Genomic DNA, 24,240 nt, shown 5'->3' on the forward strand with positions numbered 1-24,240 from the left:
TTGTCTGTGATGCCATTCCCAGTTGCTTGTGTCATGAGTTATCTTCACTGTTCCTAAGTCATGCACTGTTAAGATAGAAATGCAAATTTCCTGATGTCTTCTGGAGGGCTATGGAGGGAAGAAAGTGAGGAAGGGAATCAAAGGGAATATATTATTGGTGACAGCAACTACACTAAGTGAGAGATGGAAGCACGAACTGAAGAGCTGGTTAATGAGGGCATGTGAGGGAAAGCAGCCCACCGTGCACGCTAAACCTGCAGCTGGGGGAGGGGGTGGGGAGAGACACTGTGAGGAAAGAATGAAAAAAGCTAATGTTTCTGATACTGCAACCCTGCCCTTCCAAGCAAGCAGCACCCAGTTCAACTGGCATGGTCAGAAGCCCTCTAATCCTCTTATTCCTCTTGGTATATTCCTCATCCAGAGCAGAGGTTCTCTCTCCCTTTCCTAAACCTCTACAACCCTCCTGTTCTCTGACACTGATGCTAAAAAGATCAAAGCTTGGTGCCATTTTAACATTGTGAAACGAATTTCTTATAGCTGTAATGACTTCTTTCAGTTTTCAGTTCTTTATTATTGTATCTTCTAATATTTTCAGAATGAAATGTTTTCGGTTTTCAAAAGAAGGACTTCCAAGTACAATAATTGTCTTCCCAGAATATTTCTGCCCTGGGGATTTCAGAATCCCCATGTTTCATTGTAACTCATCTTGAAGCCAAGCCAGATTTTAAAATATTTTAAGCCTTTGCCAAATAATATTTTCATCCTTTTGCCAGGTCTAGTACAGACTTGTAGCATGACACCAGCACAACAGATATTGTACATTCATCCTTTCCACTCTTATGCAAGACTTGTAAACAAGAGCATGTCCTCATTTTGGCCTGTATCTTCATTTCCCTGATGGTTTGGTTTATTTTTGTTACATTATTATCCCAGCTCGGCTTTTTCTCTTTACCTAGAGGCACAAAACCCACACTGAAGCAGCACAATAACACAATACTGTCGTTCATATAATAGGTCCTTTTGGAAATGCTTGGTGGCACTGCTCTGCAATTATTATCATACTAATGCTAGATTTCCAGACCTCTTAATTTATATATTTATTATTATATATATATAAGCACACGCACAGAGTCTCAATCATTCTTTGTGTTTAACTAGTATTGGCATTCTTTCATCTATGATTAAGATGATCTTTCATGATCAATAAAGTCTCTAGGTGAACATTCTACAAGCCCTGTCTCTCCACAGAGGTCTTGCCTTTGTATTCTCTGCTCCATTGTATTTAGGGCTCCTTCAAAATATTCTGAAATTGTAAAATATCCAACCAAGATTACCAAATTATCTGCATAAGAATTATCATAATCAGGATGGAAGACTAGAGGTATAGCACATACTACTTTTTTCTCTATTAGGAATATTGCTTAGAATTTTTGTTTCTTTAATGAAATTTTGATGTTTGTGTGTCCTGAATGTGTTACAAAGAAGGAGGTCTCAAATATTTTAAAATCTGGACAGCAAGCAATGCCTGGATGCAGGGACTTTCAAAATCACAGATGGGAGTTCTAGGGGATTCATTGTACCTTTGAAAACCTTTACCTTAAAACTAACCATTAGAAACATACTTCATCAATGTTTAAACTTCCACACTCAATCTTCATGTTGTGTTGAAACAAGTTGTGTCCTGTTGGGTAGAAAACCACCAAAATTTTAATGAGTGGCTTTTATGAATGTGTGCAACGTGTCTGTCTCATATTGCCATGTTACCTGAATGTCTCACTCAACTAGACTGGAGTCCAATAATGTGCTAATAAGTTTAAGAACACAGTACCATCAAACAAGGCCTACAACAAAAATAACAGGTGTCATTAGGAGAAATAGAAAAATAGGACTTCAATAAAAATTTCTATACGTAAATATATATGGGTAATTTTGAAATTTTGTGATCGGATTATAAATTATACTTGTGCTGATTTTGGGTGGGATAGAGTTAATTTTCTTCATAGCAGCTAATATGAGGCTGTTTTGTGCTGGAAACACTGTTGATAACACAACATGGGATGTTGTAGATATTGCTGAGCAGCGCTTACACAGCATCAGGGCCTTTTCTGTTCTTTGTACCACCCCACAAGTGAGGAGGCTGGGGTTGCACAAGAAGTTGGGAGGAGACACAGCTAGGATAGCTGGCCCCAACTGGCCAAAGGAATATTCCATACCACATTGCACAGTTCCAGTATATAAAGCTGGGGGAAGAAGGAGGAAGGGGGGTCGTTCGGACTGATGGTGTCTGCCTTCCCAACAAACTGCCATGCGTGATGGAGCCCTGCTTTCCAGGGGATGCCTGAACACCTGCCTGCCTGTGGGAAGTGGTGACTGAATGCCTTGTTTTGCTTTGCTTGTGCATGTAGTTTTTGCTTTACCTATTAAACTGTCTTTACCTCAACCCATGATTTTTCTCACTTTTACTCTTCTGATTCTCTCCCCCATCCCACCAGTGGGGCAGTAAGCAAGCTGCTCTGTGGTGCTCAGTTGCCATCTGGGGTTAAACCACAACAATGCTGAAATGAAACTAATACATAAATCCTCTTTGAACGTTATTTTAAAAATGTCTAGTGACACTTTGCTTTCAGATCAGGTAGCATGTGTCAGTGAAAGCTATTTTTTTCCCCTCTAGTAAGAAAAGTAATTTCTGAGATTCTGTTTGACAGCACTTCTGACAAAAAAAGAAGACAGGTCAGTTGAAATGAGTTAGTATTTCAACGGAGAAACAATACAATCATTTTATCAGGAGAATATTTGAAAAAATAAAAGGTATGTTGGGCAGGAAGGAATAGCTCCTTAGATGATCAGATTTTTGAAGAGCAGTGATTCATTTGAAATACTACAATCTTTGATAAGAAATGAGTTTGTGCTTTATGGCATTTTTAACAGATACACAGAGAAATCACTAGATGATTTTTAAAAAAAGCTCAAATAAATAACTTTGTAATTTTTATCCACTTGTCCAATCCTAGAAAGTTCATACTTCATATGAAGCTAAGATTAAACTAACCTAAGACTTCTGGGAAGATGAAATCTGTTTCCACAAGCATCCTACTGCTCAGCAAATCTGCAAATCTCTCTGGCATTTGATAAATCTGCTTGAGTTTTTCTGCTTTTCAGCATGACTACCTCTTCGATGGAGCTGTTGGGCTGGGTTTGTTTCTGAGTCCAGTAAGCACAAACTGAAATATTCCTTCATGACTAGTAGAAAGCTTAGTAAATGTCCTTAGTGGATATAATTACTGTTTAAAGTTCCTTTGCAGCACTTGAAAACAGGAAGCAAGAAAGGTTACTATATCTCAGTGATGAGTTACCTGAAGTGAAAGAAGAGGGGGAAAGGATGATATCAGGCTTGCAGGACTGAGGCATTATTTTACTGTGTTACACACATAGTACCTCATCGCTGAAGACATGTCAGGCATTTGATAACAGAGCAACTCTACAGTGTAGTGGCAGAGCCAGAGATCTCTAGGTATGAATCCAAGGCCTTCTAGATAATATTGTGGAACAAAGGGAAATCATGTAGTACAACCAGCAGAGCTGATCTACTGGAGGAAAGGGAATTTGTCTCCAGCTTGACTCCTGACCAAGAGGCTGGTGATAGGTAGAGAGAAGGGACCTGCTCACTGCCAGCCAGGAGTGCCAGCAGCCACAGAGGACTCCTTGGAAAGTTAACACCTTTCTGCAGCTCTGCTTCCATGGGGACTTCCTCCTGTTTTCCCACTGAGAACAGCTGTAATGCACTACAGGAAAATCCACATTTTACAAAAAGCCAAAAAACCATAGACAAAACACCATCCAGTTCTAGCAGCCTTACCCTTCTGGGGACACATGTTGCCTACACACACTTTCTCCTCCGTAAACATATAACTGGATTAGAAGGACCATGAGGGTGATGACTTGAATTGCCTCTTGCCAACAGCAGAATATCTGGCTGCCTTATTTTTAATACAATTTATGAAAGAAAAATATTTATACAAATTATTTTCCAGGCAGTGCATAATATATTTTATTTTTAAATGTTGGGTGCTAAGAAATATGACTGCTAACTAGAACATAAAAAGCTTAATAATTTTATAATCCTCTTTTAATGTGGAAATACCTGAATTTGAATAGAAATGTCCTCCTAGCTAAGGAACTGTCCTCTTTCTAATTAGCAATCACAAATCTGTCTATCAATTCCACATATAAAATAAGTATCAAGCTAGAAAGCAGTCTTCTCGTTCCCACTCTTTTTTGTGCATGTCTACTTTGAATGCAAAAATCCCTTCATGGCAAAATCACTAAAAACAGCAGCAACATGTTTTCTATTTTACATGTGTATAAACTTATGTTCACAGAAACTGTAGTTTTGGCGTTCATGTATAATGTGTGCCAAAAACTGCAGCTGATTTGCAAAATATTATTAAAAGAACCAATTACCAGTCACTTACTACTTCTTTTACTATGTTTTACCTTAATCAGAAGCCTATGGCTCCTGCTATGGACATGAGGGAGGATAAATCCTCTGCAAAACAAATAACCCTCATTTTAATTCTTCTCTTTTAACAATGAATTTATGGATCTAGTTCACCCTTTCCCTTTTGGGAAATGTGTATTGCAGAATGCGGCAGTTCCCGTGTGTCCTCTGCCACCAAGTTTGAACTACAAAGCTTGAGAAGACGGAAATACCAAATTCAGATGGGGTCGGTCCTGAAAACTGCAGAGTGATCCGGTCCAGGCTGAGCTGGGCACAAGCCTAGCTACGAGCAAGTTCACAGTCACATGGCAAATAAGAGAGCAATTTTGTACTTAAAATTTTATTGCCCACTGTGCTTTTTTGGGCAAAGTCCAGAAATGTCTCCACCTTGCTGGAGTGAGTACCCCACATGACCTGCTCAGGTCTAAATCCAAGCCCACTGAAGGCAAGGACAGAGTGTCTGAGTGTTAATGGACATTGCTGTCTCCATCAGCTCTTGAATTGGGCACTGTCATGGTAGTAAATATTTTAGCTTTACTGAAAAATTAGTAGCTCAAATTTGAACAATGATGGAGATTTCAACACACTTTTATTATTCCCATCACTTAACTAAAATGTCCTCTTAAAAATTCAACTATATTATTCCATTACTTGTCAACTGTTACTTCCCCATTATCTAGGTCCTCATTTATGCGTAAATCTGTCATATTTCTTCACCCTTTTCCTCCTTTGGGTAACTAACATAAGATAGCAGTTCATTAACCCTGCCATTATAAAATTCTTGTTAATTTGATTATCCCCCTTATTTTTCAGTGGACCTGCTTTTCCCTGGTTCTTCTTTTATGCCTGTTCCATTAAACAGGCTTTTATTATCACCCTTATCTTTGTTGGCTAGCAATAGCTCATTGCCTTTCTCCACCTTGTCCTGTTCGCTGCTGGCTATTTTCTGTTCTGTTATTTTTTTCCCTTCCCACTTCAGGTCTGTCTCTTCCTTGCAGCTCTCTGGGAAGCAACAGCACATGCATGTTTTTAGCCAGCTACATATGGTGAGGTGGGTTTTTCCCTTTCTTTGGGTGGCTCTGAAAGTATGGAGAAGAGATGAAGTGCACCTTGGACACATTTCTCTGCAGACCTCCCTCACTCTTCATCTGGTCTTCCTTTAGAGAGGTCCAGAGTACTTTAGCCTCAGGAGTAAGTTGTTTCTGTTATTGACAAAATGTGAACTCAATTCTTTATTTCTGCTGAAAATTAGTTCAATCTCTGCAAAGCACTGCAAAGATGAGATTTCAGAAGAGGTGCATTTATGCTGGAAGGAGGAAAGAAGAAATTCCCAAGTATTTCAGTACCCTGTCTCTATTTTTGGCATGCCATGTTTGGTGGCATGTTACACGTTGCTGCCCAAATTTCTTCTACAAAAAGCCTGCTTCTCATTGAAGCTAAACTGCAAAATTACCTTTAGTTTCAATGTGACAGAAAGGTCTTGTGAGTTTTGCTGTTGATGGCATCACCACTGAAAAGCTTGTGCTCTTCCTGAATCTCTGTCACCACCCCGACAAACAGGTAAAAGGTTCTGTCTTCCTGTACCCTGTTATTTCACACACCCGTTCTCATAAGTGCATAGTTGAATTTTTGTCTTCCAATATGTTTTAACTGAATACCAGTGACAGGTGCTGCATAACACACGATACAGAACTGCAGCTGCTAAAGCCTCCTGGCAGATTCGTCCCTTCACTGCTGATAATTCTTTGCTGTTAACCTGAGTGATTAGACTGAAATCTGAAAAAGGAGCCCAGCCTACATCGCTCAAAAGAAATCTCCTTCACCCTCCCCTGATATCCTGCATCTGAAAGATTTCCAGTCAAGGTGCTGCATCTGTGCTCACAAGAGGGAGGAGATTCTCTAGCTTAACATCTTTTGTGTTCTTTCATGTCATCTCTATTTACGTGACCAAAACACCAGGATTAGAAGAAAAACACAGAACTATTCCCAAAAGAAATGGCATAAGCAATTCTGTTGCTTATTTCCCAGGAGTTATCATCATGTTAAAACCTCCCAATCCCTAAAATTAGTAGCTGGGGAAGAATGAATCACAAAAGAGCAAAGTTAAAAAAAAAACGCAACTGAAATGAAAAAAAAAGCCACAAGCATACAGCTGTATCAGCTGGATCTGTGTCAGCCTCTGCTACTAAAATATGTATTACTGGCAAAGACTTGTGAGTGTTGTGTTTATCCAGAGAGCTACCCTCAGTCAAATTACTGGCTAAAATCCAAGTAGGTAAATTCTGGTTCCTTTAGTGCTTGGAAAAAACCCAATGAATTTACCCATTCCAAAGCATTTACTCTACTTTCTGCTGTTATTTTCTCTGTTCATTATTACTTTTCTATGCCAAGACCCTGAGAATCAAAAACATGGGCTATACAACTAAATAAGAAGCCACAGCTTGCAGTCCTTTGCTCCAGCCCATGCCATTCCTCCATACAGACCCATACAGGCACAGGTGTCCTGTCCCTTCCCACATATGTTGTATTGTAACTTAAGGTGAGGAAGACTGCAAGAGGCTTTGACAAATATGAGACAAAAATGTAACTTGGAGGTCAGGATTAGTGATAAATATACAAAGATTGGATGCCTATACTTAAGTAAGGATGCTACATAGATTTCTAGCTGGCATCTCATTCCAGAGGCCTGTTCCGAGAAAAACATTGGCAAGTACAGATTTACCTGAATTGTGGATATACGAATTGCAAAGAACAAGGATTCACCTGCTGTTTTCTTTGTAAATCTGTACACCTGGCAAAAGACATAACCGTCTCCCTACCATACTTTGTTTCTTCTAAGTGTTTCCATGCTGATGGCTGGAAATATAGACTGAGGATACTGAAACACCCCTGGAGTTCTCTTCACCGTAACGACTGCCCATTCCCCTCCACCAATGCAAGGATGCTGTAGAGAAAACATTCACCAAATTAATAGCCCTATCCCAAAACTTGAAAATACTGTGCAGCTGATATTTCTATAATATTTTTATTCATTGTTTGCAGAGGCCTATGAACATCAGGGTAACCTAGAATATGCAGACAGCTTGTTAACGCATGGACATTAGTTGGCATGGGGAATATACTTCCAACTCCCATTCCTAGCAAATTAAATTTTATAATGAAGTATGTTATTCAACACATTATATCCATCAGAGTCAGATAATGATCTTGTTTTGTATAGTCTTGTCAATAAACCTCAACTGCTTAGAGAAAATCTATATAGAAAAAAAAAATAGAGAAAATCTACTCTGTAGAAAACCCAACAGTTTTGGAGAAACTGCCCATATGAAATACTTCAACCCATACCTCCCACACTCGGTTGTCTCTTATAAGAAATATGTCTCACTCTTGTAATTTTTTTGTAGAGTACCATAAACTATGACAAGGCTTCTTGTTGCTTATAACAGATTCATTATTTGTTTAATCCTCTCTCTGTGAATTTTTCCTGTTTCATTCCCCTTTTTTTTAAAGGGGGGTCTATTTGCAAATACAAGGTTACCTCTCAGACCTATCATTAACAACTCCCAGATCTTTCCTTGACTTTTTATTTCCAGCATGGATCTTAATCTTACCTAAGATTACATATCTTGACAGTGTTGATAGGTGGCTAATAAGCTATCATGATCTAGATATTTTAAGCATTATGTATTGCTTCTAAACAGATGTGACAAGATAATATGTAATCACTGTAGCATTCTTGACATCCACTGGGCTAAATGCCTAAAACCCACCACTTGTATTAGAAGTGCATGATTGCAAAAGAAAAAGAAAAAAAAAGACTATTTGCCTTTTTCTTTGACTGCTGTGGAAACAGAAACACGCAGCTGTTCTTTTTCATTATTGTGTAGCAGACTGAGCACTGTATTCATTGTTGAGTAAAATACTTGCAGAAAAAAAAAGGCGAGATGAAAAGAGAAAAAAGACTTGTCGAATTAAGATAATTTGTTTGGAACTGAGATATTTGTAATCCTTCCATCCATGCCTATTGTTTACTTGCACTGTATTTGCTTCCCTGTAGCTGAGAATGAGCTTACAGTTTTTTTTCATCAGAGAAAACTAGCAGCTTTATTAATTTCGCATTTATGGTGTGTATTCTTCTGTGCCCCCTCCCAGGTGGCACTGGCATTTTACTTGGCTAGTTAGACGCAACATCTGACAGAGAGATGAAGTGGGGGCAGAATGGGGAATTGACTTTTTCAACCCCTGACCATGCAACCACATCTGGAATTGTAGGATGTCTACAATAAATCTCACCTTATTATTCTGCATATGAAATATAACTCAACTAATGACCATATGGAGAAGACTAATGCAAGCACAGTCTAATTTAGTAAAGACAAGGGGAAAAAAGGAAATTTCTTGCTTAATTAACAAGGACAGAAATACAGCAACAGACAGTATAACAGGAGGACCATATTTAAGGCACCTCTCATCAAATGTTTTAATGGCATATAGGGCCCAAGACAGCTCTGAAAATGCCTGGCACTGCTAATGTACTTGCAACATGGTTTTGCTTTTAAAAGCATTTTGGTTAACAGTTTTGAAAATTATTAGTTATTAGGAATATCTTGATTTTTCTATCTATCCAACTTGCAATACCTACAAAGGCAGTGATATTTAGATGACTCTGTACAGTAATTACATAATTATGGCAAGGCGGAGCAGGGTATGCTCTCAAAAATCAAGGTACCCTGGACTTGTTTGGAGGAGGATATAGCATGAGTCAAAGGACAACACAAAATGAGTTGCTGCTTGTACCCTAGTGATACTCCAGAAACATTATCTCACCTGGGACAGCAGTCCTTCCTCATCTTAGCAGCTGTGAAAACAACTTTCAAGTATCATCTTTGGCCTGTGTAGGCAGTGGTCCATCATTGTGGATATTGTAGTGTAGGTTCTTGCTTTTGATTCCCTATCCAGCCAAGGCAATTCCTTTGATTACTAATGCAGCCCTCAGAAGGCTTTTGTTTTCTCATATATTCAAATTAGTCCTGGTGGATGACTGCTGCATGAAAGCCTATGAAGTGTGTTTTTCCTGTTAAAGCAATAGTTTTTAACTGATTCTTTTTCCACAGCTGTTGTGAATCTTGTGAAGCATGCTGTACAAACACACAGCAAAAGGCATTTCTTTTTCAGGGAAAGCTTTCTGTCTGAGAATCAAAGCAGGAGAAAAGTGATTTGTATAAATCTAGAGAAAAAATGAATATAATTTTCAGGAGGGTTTCACAGTAAATTTGAAAGCTTTTTGCTGTTTTTTCATTATCAAATTAATGCAATGATGTAAAACTAGTGAAACCTGAAACATTTCAGATTTTTTATTTTCTTTTTACCTATGACCCTTGAATCCTTCAAAATGCAGGAAACAACACACAGTATTTCTTTGTACTCCTGACAGGCTTCCTTCAGCCCCACTGCCATCCTAGCTTCAAAGCCATTTTCTGTGTTGTCACATATATGACACTGGATGGCCTGGATTATGTATAGCAAAATGTAATTAAAGATACATATTGCACAGGAGAGGTAGAATCACCAAGGAAAAGAAGATTTGCCAACCCTGAAATGAGGATTAAGGAAGAAAGAGGTTTGCAGAGACTTGAATACATTAATTTTCCTAACAGCTTACATAGCAATTCAGTGACTTCTATTGTGTAGAGTGTAGTTAGCACCTTCCTCGACCTGAAATCAAGAAGAAAGGGTGTACCTGTTTGGAATCACATTAGAGAATATGTTATTTTAGAGTCAAATAACAAATATCCTAGGCTTGAAAAGAAAAGATGATAGATTGTAGCCAAGGATTAAAGTGGTTAGGTCACCGAGGAAAAAACATATGTTCCACCTTGTCTTTTGGGACTGTAGTTAAGTGACAATTAAATGGTCAATGAAATTATTTTCCCAAATCTCATTGTTTTGCAGTGCTTGTTGGAGTTTGTGTGCCTTGGACTCATGATAAACTAGATTTGAGAAAAAGATAGAAATGTCACTCCAGTGTTATCTGTGAGCTGGTCGATCTCAACTCTTAAACCAGCCTCAGGTGGATACACAAAGAACAAAACCATACTGTGTGATTCTGTGTAAACATTTGTAACAGAAGAAAAATAGTGTTTTGGAGCTATGCTGGAATAGGGAGGTATGTTCTCTGTTATCCTCCAATTTATATCTGTCCATCAATTTGCATATTTTAATGAGTAATTATTTAAATCTCTGTTGCTTTACTTAGAGATATGTTAGACCTGTGAACAAACAAAAAAAAGGAGAGAAGATGTGCTGATCAGAAGATTAAATGTGGCAGTACAAACATTTACCCCAGACCAAAAGCTACTGAGCAGCAAGTACACAGAACAAGACACAGACCAGCATAAAATTTTGATATCTGCAATGGGGAAGATTATATTTCCCCCTGAGGCTAGAAAGATGTTTTTCCTATCAAATAAATACATATTCTGCCCCTCCTGCAGTATAAAAAAAGAGCCCCAAAGACAATTGAGCTGTGGCAGAACTTCAGGAATGTGAATCACTGATGTAGTTCACTAGAATCAACTTCTTTTTATTTAGTCTCATTACCAAAGGATTATTTCTTTGCAGCTTTGTTTCTTCACCCAGGCACAGGTTTGCTTCCAGCTCTGAAGGAGGCTCTACACACCCTTGGAGGGCTGATTCTCTCCAAAGCCTTTCACGTGTTGCCTGGCTGCCTTCCCACAAGCTGCCCAGCCCTTTCCCCAGCTACTTTTGATCAGTGGGGACAGCCATCCCAATACAGTGGCTACAGAATTTCTTGTCAGTCACAGAAGAGTCCACAGTGGTTGGTCATGTGTTAAATGCAAGCAAGCACTGCAGTATTTTGTGTTACTTGCTCAAATGTCTCAGTCACAGGCTAGGTATGTTTTCTACATGCTGAAAATCCTTGTCTTGACTTTATAGGAATCTGAATGATACAACACTGTTTCCCAGATACGTTGAAGTTTATTTGTAGAGCCTAAGGAATGCAAAAGAAATAAGTGCAGCCAGCCTGAAGTTCAACGAAACTTTGCATTTTGTCCTGTCGACTGTGCATGCATAAGTGATTTCCTTGTGAATAAAGATTAAGGCTTTTTTAAATTCAGGGATTATTATGAGGGCTGAGCTGTTTGTTGGGAAAGTGAGAGCAATTCCCTCTGAACTTTGCACCCCACGGTAAATCCACATGGGCTCATTTCATCTGAATCTGCAAACACAGGCCCGTTGCAGAGAGTAGAGTAGACGATTACTCTTTTCTTCTTTTTTTTTTTTTTTTTTTTTTTTTTTATTTTTTTTTTTATTTTAGCAAAAAGGTTGCACTAGAGCTGGTGAGACTGTAAAGTCAAAATCCATGAAAGGCAAAGGAATTGATTTAGCCAGGATTTCTGGTGGGGACTGTGAGATGTCTCTCCCTCAGCGTCAGACCCCTTCCAAGAAATAGCACAGCAGCTGAATCTTGGTCCTTCTGCTGGTGCATTCTCTGGGATGCACCAAACTCTAAGGAGTTTGATGGAGCTTCCCACACCTTATACACTAAAACTGGGCTCTTTTGCACCAGGCATTTAGGCTGCTCTGCTGTACTGCTCACAACCTCCACCACCCAGAGCTCCACGAGAGGGAGAGAGCAGAAAAGTGAAACCTGGATCCTCCTGCTTTTGCCTGTCTGGTGGGAGGGTCATGTAGGGCAGCCTTGCATGCAACAACCCTTTCCAACACCTTTCTTTTTTCCATTGCCAGTATTGTCCTGACACACAGCCCTGTGGTCAGGCAGTTTAGCATGGGTAGCTTTAACCTATGATACATGTTTAAAAAGCATAAGCATGGACTGTATAATGGAAAATGCAATGTGTTTTTACCAAATTGAATAGCCTGGGTGTCTTGATAGTACATGAGATTATTATGCCTAGTTTATCAGAATAATTACACTATCAATGACCTTGACTAAGAAGGTCAGACCCTTTCCACTCATCTGGCAGTTTAGTGTTATCTTTTTCATGCAGTTTATATTGGCACTTAAGTGATACATACAATGCAATTAGCAGGAATGGCCCTGAGTTTTAAGATGAGAAGTAGGGAAACAAGGTAGGATTTCTCTAGTTTACACTTGACTATTCACTAATTAGCTCCTATTGTATCATTAACATCAGATAAGGGTCTCGGGAAATGAAGGCTAGCCAACACCAAAAACAGACCACTCAGCATCAATTCACATACAGACTATGCTATCTGCAAAAAGTTTCTATCTGTTCTTACAATGATTTGTCTTATAAAGTGCTGATAATCTCAGGTGTTATAGAAACTATGAGGGCATTCTTAAAATTTATTTTTATATATTTTAAAGAATGAGGCAAACCCTCTGCTATTAACTGATAATTCTAATTAACTGAAATAGTCCAGAATGAGAATGCAAAGAACAAATTGCTACTAAGAGCTTACTGATCATGTTGTACTTTTTTTTTTTTCAGAGAAACTGGTGTGTAAAGGTTGGGCTTTAACCATACTAAGTGCTATATAATACTGTGTGCTCTGAAACATCATGTACTACCTTGACCAACTGAGATCCCCACGATGAAGCTGTTTATGTATCACTTCCTTTCTGTATAACAGAGATACTATCATCCCCTCAACTCACAAAGAGTGCAATGAAAATTAATTAATTTTTGCAATACACCCAGGTATTAGCGTAATGAGATTCTAGTCCTCACTCCCCCAACTTGCTGTAATATCTGCTTCCTTTCCCTCTTACCTATTCTGATTTTGATTTTAAAATTCACCCCTTTTTAAAAAAAAGGCCCTTGTTCAAAAGTCTTTACAAAAATTAAGAATAAAAGTGTTGTCCAATACCAAACAATTCTTTTATGTAGAATAAAGTCTTCCACTTTCAGCTTATTTAACCATTTTTTGTAAATGAAATGAACATGTTATATCCATTTTAAGTGGTCTGAGAACTTCCATCTTTTCTAAAAAACTTTGTTCTCCTCTTCTACTGTACAGCAAATGTAATTGTTAAATCCAACTTGATGGCAACTTCTGCCCCCCCTCTCCAAAATATACTAAAAATGGCCCCAGCTGAGTAGCTCCCCCTGCTTGGTAATAAAAAAAGCCCCTGTGAATCAGTTCAGCTGAGAGATTCAAACAGGATCCTGCTTTAGGTGAGAAGAAGCTTTTGGGGTTTGCTTTTGGGTTAACTCACAGGAGTTTCTATTTTATCACTTGAGGGCTGCTGTGGCCTGACCAAAGGAAGACAAGAAAAGACTTGTTATTTTCTTCTTCCCCCTTCTCTCTTTCTCTGCAGCTATAGCTGTACTACTTTTTTCCATTTATTCTGTGGAGAAAAGATCTGGCTAAATGGACTGGCCCTGGCATTTATTGTCCTGTGCTCATTAAGTGCTGTAACAAATCTCAGGTGGAATGAAACAAAATTATCAGTTTGGGAAGAAATATGTCACCTTTTCTCAACTTGTGATGGCTGGAAAAAGTTAGGAGATCAGTTTAATTCCAACTTATAAATAGATTTTTTCTTTGTTTTGTATTGTTTTTAATGGAAATTGAGTTTTATATTGTTTCTCATGGGGCTCTAAAGTTTTGGTTGCTGTGTTTACCAGTAACAATGGCTATATCATAAGTTTTTAATTAACAGTGTATGCCAGCTGAAAGAAATCTTCCTTTTCTTCATTGCTTCTTAACCCCTGTATAGGAGAGGTGCCTTCCATGTAATGGGTAGTCAGAGCAGACTGTGCTCTCTGCAGGTGAGAGCCAAGGAGGAGGTGGGACAGAGTTGGGAAGAGGCTTCCTATGACTGCTGTCAGCATCCACAAAGTCAACTACAAGTAGTCAAATGCTTTGCCTCATTGCTCTCATAATGTTTCTGATGCTCTTTCAAAGGCTAAAGCAGCAGCGCAGAGGTAAGTCTAAAAAGTGATGAACAGAAAATGGCTTCTTTAGTGGAGCAGAAAGGGAGCAAGGAAGAGGTGGTGAGTCTGTCTGCCTGGACTGGGTTGTAATTGCAGCAAAATGACTACAGCAAATAGGCACTCTTTCTTAAAGACACTTTTTGCATTCATTTGTTTATCTGTATAAAACTCTTTTCCGTTTGGAGTGTTTGCACAGTTGCCATGCAGGCTTGTGCTTATATTCTGGCTAATTGTTAAATTGGTATGCTGGGGAGATGTGAATTTTCACACTGTATTCTCAACTTGATCCATAATGTTCCAATTATGATAACAACTAATTAAGAAATGTGTGGAATTAAAATGCATTCTTATCTAGGAAGACCAAAACAAGAATAGAGAAGCAAACTAGAAAAAAAGACACAGTGAAAAATGTTACCCCTTAACATCCTATCTCTATAAACAGCTTTCGAAATACAAGAGGTAAATCTAGGTTTTTGAAAGTCAGCTTAGAGAACAGCTGTGCATTAAGAGATGTCTAAGCTCCTTTCTCTGCAGAAGCAATTAGAAGCCTTTCCTGTGAAGGTAATACCATTAATGTAGATACAGTAGATTTGAAAGGCTAGATCTAGAAAAAGAAGCGCATTGTGTCTGTGCAGCCACCTTACTCAAGGCACTTGTTGATCAAAGAAATGTTCACAAGGCAAAATTCTCAAAGTTGGGAATTAATGTATTTTGGATCATAGGGATTTAACTGTTCTCATTCCCTTTAATGCAAAGGAATGTAAAGATGGCTACTGTTTGATTTGTTTGTACACCTATGCAAAATATGCTTGCTGCATAGAATGTATATACATAGAGACTCTGACAGTTATTTGTATGCATCAATATACACAATATTCAAGCAAGGGTCTTCGCCACAGGGTCTCCTTTTCTAACTCGTGACTCCTTCCTGCAGAAGAGCTCTCATCATTCAGTGTTTTGATGGATTTCTTTCCCCTTCTGTGATTGGTTTGTTCTCCTTCCCCAGAGTGTATGCAGTGGGTGATGAAGTCTAAGACGAAGGATGTGCACTGCTTTCTGTACACACTTTTGTGGAAAACTGACAACAAGAGGATGCTTGCTAACTCTCTATAATAAAACTTTCTCCTTACTGTTCTTTATTTTGGATGTGCAATACTACCACCTATTAAAATTTGTTTTGCATATAGGTTGTTTTGGGTAATGAAACTTCATATTCCTATTAATTAAGTGAATGAAATATATATCTATATATATATTACATCTAGGGTCAAAAGCGGTGTTTTCTGCTGAGATATGTGTATTGTGTAATAGTGATGGAAATTCTTATTTAGCAGATTCCTTTTCTAGTAATGAAGGGGTCACTAGTATCTACTACACCTTTTTAGGAAGTTGTGGCTCTCTTCCAAGATTATTCCTGCAGAGATATTGTGAAATATCAAACAAACTTACTGCCAAGGCAAAAAGAGAACATACAGAACACATGAAAACAGCTCCTTTGTTACTGTTTACAGGAAGGTGAAACCTTTTTTTTTTTTCTTTCCAAGGATATGTGAGGTCCAACAAGTCAGCAAATAAAGCGTCACAGTGCATGTTTTCCCATATTCTGACAAGGACATCTCAGAATTACTGTTTTGGAGCAGCCCCCTTGTTATTGTTGCCCAAATGCAGGGTTGCACTAGACCCTATTAGGCAGGCAAGCAAGCTGGAATCTTTTTTTTCCTCTAGTGACTTCAATTTTAGCTTCTGAGCTCCTTGAGAAAATACTACTTTCTATAAGTTCTTGGCAACATACTGTATATCATGTCACTCACTTGTACTTGTTGTGCTACAGTCTACTTACCACAGGGGTGTTTCTTCAGCCTAACAGATTGATGATTGACATAATTAAATATCTACATGTTGATATAATTATTTGGTCCCACTGTTTTAAGGTGACTTTGATAAAATGACAACTTCATTGGAAAGAAAAGATAGGGTTAAAAAAAAGACCAGTTGTTTTATTGTCTTGATTTGAAGCCTGTGGATCCACAGTCAGAAACAAAAAAATAAACCAATATATCTTGAGAGATGTTGTCAGAGAGTGATTACTTCTGTGCTTCTGAAAATTGAGGGCCTGCCACATGAATCCAAGGGGTTACTGATGTCACCAAACTTGCCTCTCAGCCCCCTCAGAGAACACAGGAAATGTAAGCTGGGGAGACATGCTGCTGCTGCTTCAAAGTTGCCCTTCTGGAGGCTGGGATGGAGCTTAAGTAGAAACTAAGCAGCAAGTGCAAGATTTTTCCTACCAAATGGCTGGGCATTTTGAAGATGCTGGCTCTAAAAATCAAACTCCTTGTTTCAGGTGATGAACAATTCATAAAATCGAGTATCAAACATCTGCCTGCGATAGCAATCTGTTTACACTAATATGAGAGAATATGTTATTTTCTGTAGCCAAAGGAAATAAAGTGCTAGAAAGTCACAGCTTTTACTAATCTATATTTAACCTGAACTTGTCTATCAGTTGGTACAGAAGCACCTTAACTCTTTTGCTATATCATGTCACTCTGAGATGCCAAAAATGAATATATCCTTTTCTTGTCACTTTGAAAAGGCAGACCACATCAGAAACGTTAGATAGCTTTGCATCTACTGCTGATGCTCCTGCTAAAATACTGTGCCCATTTTTAAGGTATGATGCCTTTGTCTGTGTTCTAGCAAACACATACTAAAACATGCCTCTGATGGTAAATACACATGCAGACAGAAATCTGTGAAATAAACCATGATTTTTTTTTTTCCCCATCATTGGCCTGTGAAAGACTGCTTAAGCTGGAAAATATCCAACCATTTATTAATGCAGATACCTTCATTCGAGTAAGTGCCAGAGCTGCTGATCCCTTCTCCACTCCTCCACCAGCTTCTTGCTCTAGGGAGGTAAATGTTTTGAACTGCTCTACAGCCTTCAGGTTCTACAGTGGCTTGTGGCTTAATTATATAGGAGAGTTGGAGAGAGTGAATTACTGTTCAATAGCGCAAGATTTCAAACTTGTGAAGTCGCATCTCTCAAGATTTAATATGTGTTTTCGGAGCTCTCTATACTGACTTGAATTATGGCTATGAATGTATCTTGTGTGAGCATCCATATTCTGTATATTAGAACAAGAGTCCTTCCCCAATCTAAATGTAAAACTTTGAACTGGAGTGCATGTTAGTGACTCTTGGGACAATCTCTCTGCAAGCTACAAAACTATTGATGGAATAGCTGCAAGCCTTTCTTTAGACTCTGCTCAGATATTTTGTCTGTTGATACGTAATTTCAAAAACTCTATAAGTCAACACTGAAAGATTTAAGCATTAAAAATAAAATTCTGTTATCAATTAGACTTAGTTGGTACAGCGAGTGAGCTCAGTGGAGCTCTCTAGGTTTTCACATTGTGAAAATTTGGCCATTTGGTGGTGGATCTGTGTTTTCCTGTGGCTGTATCACTTTCATCTCTCTTCTCCTGCAGAAAACGTAGATTGCTTCACCTCCCCAGCCCCCATCTATTGTTTATTAACAGCAATATGAAAAATTAACAGCATAAGGATAGAATTATTCTGAGTAATCAAGAAAGCTAATTATGAATTTTTATATTTACTTTTAAGAGCAATTAGCCATTGGAACGAAAATGCCCGGAGGAAAAAAAATAGATTTTCCTTCACTTAACATCCTTAGATCTGGATATGTGTTTTACTGCTCAAGCAAAACCTAATTTTGATGTAGACATCTTTAGATTAGATTTTAACACCTAATCTAGTAAAGACATTTATAATAACTCCTCTTAGCTAGTGAACTTAGAATTATCAGTGATGACATTTTTTTCTTTTGATATGTGAAGGGAACCACTAAATTGCACTCTTGGAGCAGGATTTGCACTAAATTGGCCGCTTGGAGCCTTTTCCTGTTCTGGTGAAAACAGTTGTCAGAAAGGTGAAGTTGTCTACTGTAGTCAATAAAAACTTGTAAGAACACTTATCTGAACTAAAGATTCAATGATACTTGGGGAAAAGTATCATGTGAGATAACTTTGGTAACACAGGGGCCTTTCCTGGGCTTGGGAACTAGAGGCATCATAACAAATTCTGAATTATGTTTTGCAATTCAGAAAGGACAATTTAAATGTGTTGCCTTGTTGAAATATTTTACTATCCCTGGGCCTCATCTGGCAAATACATTTTTATTATTGCTATGCAATCCTGTTCATCAGTGAGTATTGGACAGCTAAGATGGGGTGATGGGCGTTTTAAAGGTATTTGGTGTTTGTTCCGGTGGAAACAGATGCAAAATCTCCTTTGTGTCATGTCGGCACTGCCATGTGTCATGCTGTCACCACACTATTTCATGTGCTGTTGACCTCTCTGAGAGAAGGCAGAGGAGATTCAGTGTTGAAATTCCCCATGTCCTTCAGTCTGTGTCAGTGCTGTGACAGCTGTGTGGAGAACGAGGACTTGGGGAGTAAATCTTGAGCTACAGGATGTGAAAATGATTTAGAGCTTTCCTTATGTAGACAAAGTGTTGCCCTGCACATTTCTATCCAGCAATGCAGTCAGGTCTGAGGTGATTGTTCTTGTGCTTTTTTTTCAATATTGAACATTGTCTGCTACTGAAAGAACTATGTTAAGGAAATTTTTCATTTATCACATGCTTAGCTGATAACATCTATGGTTAGGGGTGACGTGGTTCTCTTATGACTGGTAGACTAATTTCTGAATGTATCAGCTAAGAGTGAAATAAATCCAAGCCATGTAAATGCATATTTAGTGAGACCTGTACAAATATTCCTAAATGATAAACTAGAGCAGCATCAGGAAGAAGCTGAGTGTACTTTGGCAGAAGGGGCATAGCAAGCGCCTAGAGCCTTCTTCCTTTTTGATACCATTCCTTGCAGCAGAGAATTACCTCAAGTGCAATATAGATTCCCACTGATGAAGCAGCTTGCCACTGGACACAAGCATTTACTACAAAGCGGGTTCTTCCCTGCCCCATGCATCTCAGTTGCAGACATAAAGCACCTCCCAAAACCAATCCCCCCCTGCTTTGGTCTCTAACACAAATGGAATTTCTGCAAGACAAATAAAAACTTACGCACTTTGGTTTTGCCAGCTGTTCATTGCAGAAGATTTCCAAGGCTCTGAAAAGACAGTCTGACAATAAATAGCTGAGAAATTAGTTTTAGAATGTAGTCTACACAAAATCTGTTTTATCACAGAAGAAAATAAACCAGGGCTCTGCTCAGAAGGGCTTGGTTTCTGTTATGATGTGTTAGTGTATAGTAACTCCTACTAGTGGACTGTAGTTACAACCTGTGCTTTTCCTGGAAATGAAGGTAGAGCTCAGCAGAAAGATGACAAGGCTGGTAACAGACCCTTCCCTTTTCCTCATAACCATCTTTGGATTGCTGATACTGAGGGTGTTCATCATTGCTAATGCTTCTGCAAGCACATGTAATTCTGACAACACACACCGGCAATGTATGAGTACAATGATTACAGGAAGAAGCAAGAAATGCTGTAGGCTTGCATCTTCCATGCCCAGCCTCCTCCCATGTGCAGGGCTGCCTCGCAGCCTCCCTGCACCCTGATGCTGACAGTCTGTCTGCCAGCGTCCATCTGAATCTGTTTTAAGTGGCCTTGTGTTTCTGGAGATCTGACAGACGGCCTCTGGCTATGCCAGGGGTCATGCTTGAGGCAGTGCTGTTGTACAGTCTCCAAGTTTGGTCTCTGGGAGAGCCCTGGGGAAGTCTGATATGATAAAGATGCAAGTTTAATTTTTTTTTTCTTTTTACCTCCTTGGAGAATGCTGGGAGTCAACTTGCTCTGGGAAGTCCAGGAATGACTGACATGGCTACAGAAGAGACTTCTGTTCAAAGTGTGAGGAGTTCTAGGCTCACCATGATGCTCCCAGGCTGCTCTTGGGTAAGTTCAGTCAGATAGCTCAGGATGGCTTACCCTGACTTGAACTTGCTCTCATGGATCAGTACTTTATCCGGGGCTCTGCATCTGACACTACAGTTATTCACTTAGGTTTTGTCTGCCAAATTGCCTTGCAGTGGTCTCACAGGAGAAGAGGAATGGGCATATCCAGATTTATCTATTATGGGCTTGTTAATGGGCACAGGGACTTCCAGACCTCTTGTCTGTCGTGATGGCTTCTTTTGATACATACAAACTGCTCAGTAGTTGACAATAGAAAAAATTGTACTGGTGGAAAAAAAAGTTAGACTCAATTTCTTATTTTCCAGCTCCTGGTAATACTTTCAAATCCTTTTGACCCCTTACTTCAACTTGTTCAGTCTGTATAGTGGGATATTTCCAACCCATTAGCATGCGAAACTACCTGAGTTAGTAACATGATGATCTGATCCTCCTCGGCTGACTTTCTTTCATGCTGTTTCTTACCCAAGTAGCAAATCAAGAAGAGTAAAATCATGGGAATTTTACTTTTTACTGCTACTTTAATCCAACCAATGCAAAATTGCCTGTCACGGTACTATTTTTAAACATATATTGCTTCTTGTTTCATTGCACACAAAAGCCTTTGCCAAGATGAGGCAGTATCTTTGCCCAGCTTTAAAAACAGGTACGAATGTGATCCACATGCAGAGCCTGGAGCTCCGGACCCTTGTTTGTGCTTGTAACCACAAATCACTCTGCAGCCATTTGCACCCATCAGCTCAGTTTCGTAAACATAAAATGGAGTGTAAATGGGTTAAGTGAAATACAGGTCTGTCTCCTCACGTGCTTGAAATAACAATAGAAGCGGTTGACTGCATTTTCTATGCTTACAGTTGCTCTCGTTTATGTTCTGGTATTGACTTGGTGATCTTTGGCAATTGATGCTCTGCTTTGCTAAAAAGATGAAATACAGAAATGCCCTGTCAAGTGTCATCTGATTTACAATGGATAGTTCATGAATGAAGACAAGCTGTGGGCTTTATGAAAAGCCGAGTACTGAGTAGAATGAATCTCAAGGATAAGCATTCATTTGTTTTGTGAATTTTTATATCTAAATCATAAATAAGGCATAGCAATTTAAGTCTCCCTTCTGAATTAATCTGATATGGCTCTGAAACACTACTGATTGCTATGATGATTCCCCCCCCCCGCCCCCGCGTGAGTACGAGAACACTGGCTGTATAGTCCTTTGTGCTGTGCAATTATCTAGTGGCGTTAATCGCTACACTCTTAAAATAGTTTACCATGAATTCACACATACGGTGATTATTCGCTTAGGTGGTAAACTCGTATGCAGCCACAAGAAATATTTGGTGCTGATTATGAGTGCTTAAGTGCATGCAGCTATTGACAGTGTATTATGCACATACTATCATTGATGTTTATTCTATTCCATTGTAATTAAGTTCCGCAATTAATTTTAATTACTATTACCTTTGCATTAGCTTTCTGCATACCACAGATATTCATAATAAACACATATAGATGGTTCTCTGAAAAAAAAAATTAAGACTTGAGCTTTCAGCAAAGCAAATGACTTGAAAGGAATTATGGAAACACCTTTTTTTTTATAAATAATCTACAGCAATGTGTGCAATACTTGACTGTTAACAGACATAAAGATTAAAAAGAAAATCGAAGCACACAGTCCGACCCTGCTCATCATGAGCTGGTATCTGCAAGATTTTTTTTTTTTAACGTGGATAAAGCTGTAGATAGAAGCAGTAGCTATTTAAAATTACTTAAGGTTAGATGAGCAATCAAGTTCTCAAGGATAGGAATGACTTTAGGTGCTAAAGGAAGTATGGTTTGTACTTGAACTTTGTTAATGAGGCAATTGTTTAAAGTTGGGGGGCGGGGGCAGCACTAAAGCAGCATTAATTTGAAAAAGAAGAGAGAAACAAAAGGCGAGACATTTGGTGCAACTTCGGCATTTGCAAGTCAGAATACAAAGCAGCTCCTACTTTGACCAGGAATGGGAAGGGATATCTGGACTATATTTTTCCTGTAGTTATTTCTGCTCCTTTCAGGCAGGCACAAAGGATGCTTCAGTGGGCTGGGCTGAAGGGCTGTTGTTATGGGTAGAAATCGTGCAGATTCTGAAGCTACCATCACCTCCTGTGACCTGCAGCAGAAGCCAAAGACAGGTTTGGTTCAGAGAACCTCAAATGTCAGGGAAAACTGAAGCAAGATATATCATCTCTTGCTCCTTCTAAGCACCAGCTGACTCAGCCCAACTGGTACAGTATTGGAGGCATCAAGAATAATCTCAGTTATTTAAATTATTCTTGTATAGATTGAGGAAGCCCATGTATAATGTAATCATGCTGTTGATTTAAAAAAAAGGAAAAGATGAAACACCATTCTGAGACTCTTCTTCCATCTGCCTGAGTATTCTTCAAAAAAAATTTTGCAGTATCTTTCTTCTTAATTTCCTCATGCTTCTTAATTTGCATGTCAAATAAAACCTCCTAACTAATTTTGATGACACTGCAAGTGTTTAGCTCGGTAGACGATCACTGTAAATTGTCATATGTGATCAGATAAGCATTGGAAAACTACCTAGCCATGTGCTTCATGGCCTAATGTGTAATGATTTTTCTCGTGAAATTAAGAAAATTCAACATCACTACAAAACTGTGTCTTTTGTTTGGAAATGCATTATGTGCATTGCTGGAAAATGAGAGTCAGGTCAGGGAATCTGACTGAACTTCCTTCTCCCTCTGCCCCTAAGGTCTATTTAGCCTTGAGATGTTTACCATATGCCACACATTATTTTAACCATGAGTGCTACATATCTTTATGGATGTGGAACTACCACTCGGCTTTCACTCTCACTGGAATTTCAAGGTTATTTTTCTGAACCAGTCTAAAAATTATGCTGATGTTGCAGATATGTTGGTCTTGATCTTAGCATTGTTTTTGCTTTTTTTTCTTCATGAATAAAATTTCATTATCTGTGAATAGCCATTTGTTACGTTGCAGCATGAACTTGAGGCAGAGAGCAGAGTGTGTGCCTGGCAGGGGGTATTTCTTCCTTTAAGCTATGGGGGCTGTAGATATTGCGTTTTCATATTAGGCACAATGGTAGGCATCACGCTTTAGAGCTTAGTTTCCAGTCAGTTATCCTGTTTGGTGAGGTGAAGTGATTCATACTAAAGATATTTTTCAGCAATATCTTAGCAAATGTCAAAGATACCACCTCTTTATTGATAAGAATTATTTTTCCCAGTAGAGTGACATCCTGATTTTATATGACAGAACAACAAGAAGGTGCAAATGTATGCTTTCTTTACCTAGGATACTTTTGGTTTGTATCATATGACATAATTTCTTTTCTCTACATTATGGTTAGCAGAATGATGAAAACATCTAAGATCTGCAATGCTACTATGAGCTGTTATTTATAAACATGAGTTTGCATTAGTTTGTGATGCTGACATGGTATTTTCTAGAGTTTTTTTCTTTCTCCTCAAAAGACACGTTCAGAAAGGACTTTTTCATAAATTGGATTCCAATACGTGTGTTGGATATCATTTAAGAAGGAACGAGGAGATGATATGGAAAGGTCATGTACAAGTTTTACCTCATTTAAAATGTAAGCTTGAACTGTTTCTTAAAGCCCATTCCTTAAGCTTTGGTAACAAAAAACCTACCGGAGCGAGAGCTCTTGTTTTGGCCCATTCCCAGGATTTTCTGAAGGTCTCCCTTGTCTTGCTCCTCATTTGTCTGATCATGGGAGAGCCTGTCACATGGGGCAGAGGGGTTCCTCAGCTGTCTAGCTCCAGTACACAGAAGGCCTCATTGCCTTTATTC

Source organism: Pseudopipra pipra, chromosome 4 (genome assembly GCF_036250125.1).
Source record: "Pseudopipra pipra isolate bDixPip1 chromosome 4, bDixPip1.hap1, whole genome shotgun sequence".
NCBI classification, from domain to species: domain Eukaryota; kingdom Metazoa; phylum Chordata; class Aves; order Passeriformes; family Pipridae; genus Pseudopipra; species Pseudopipra pipra.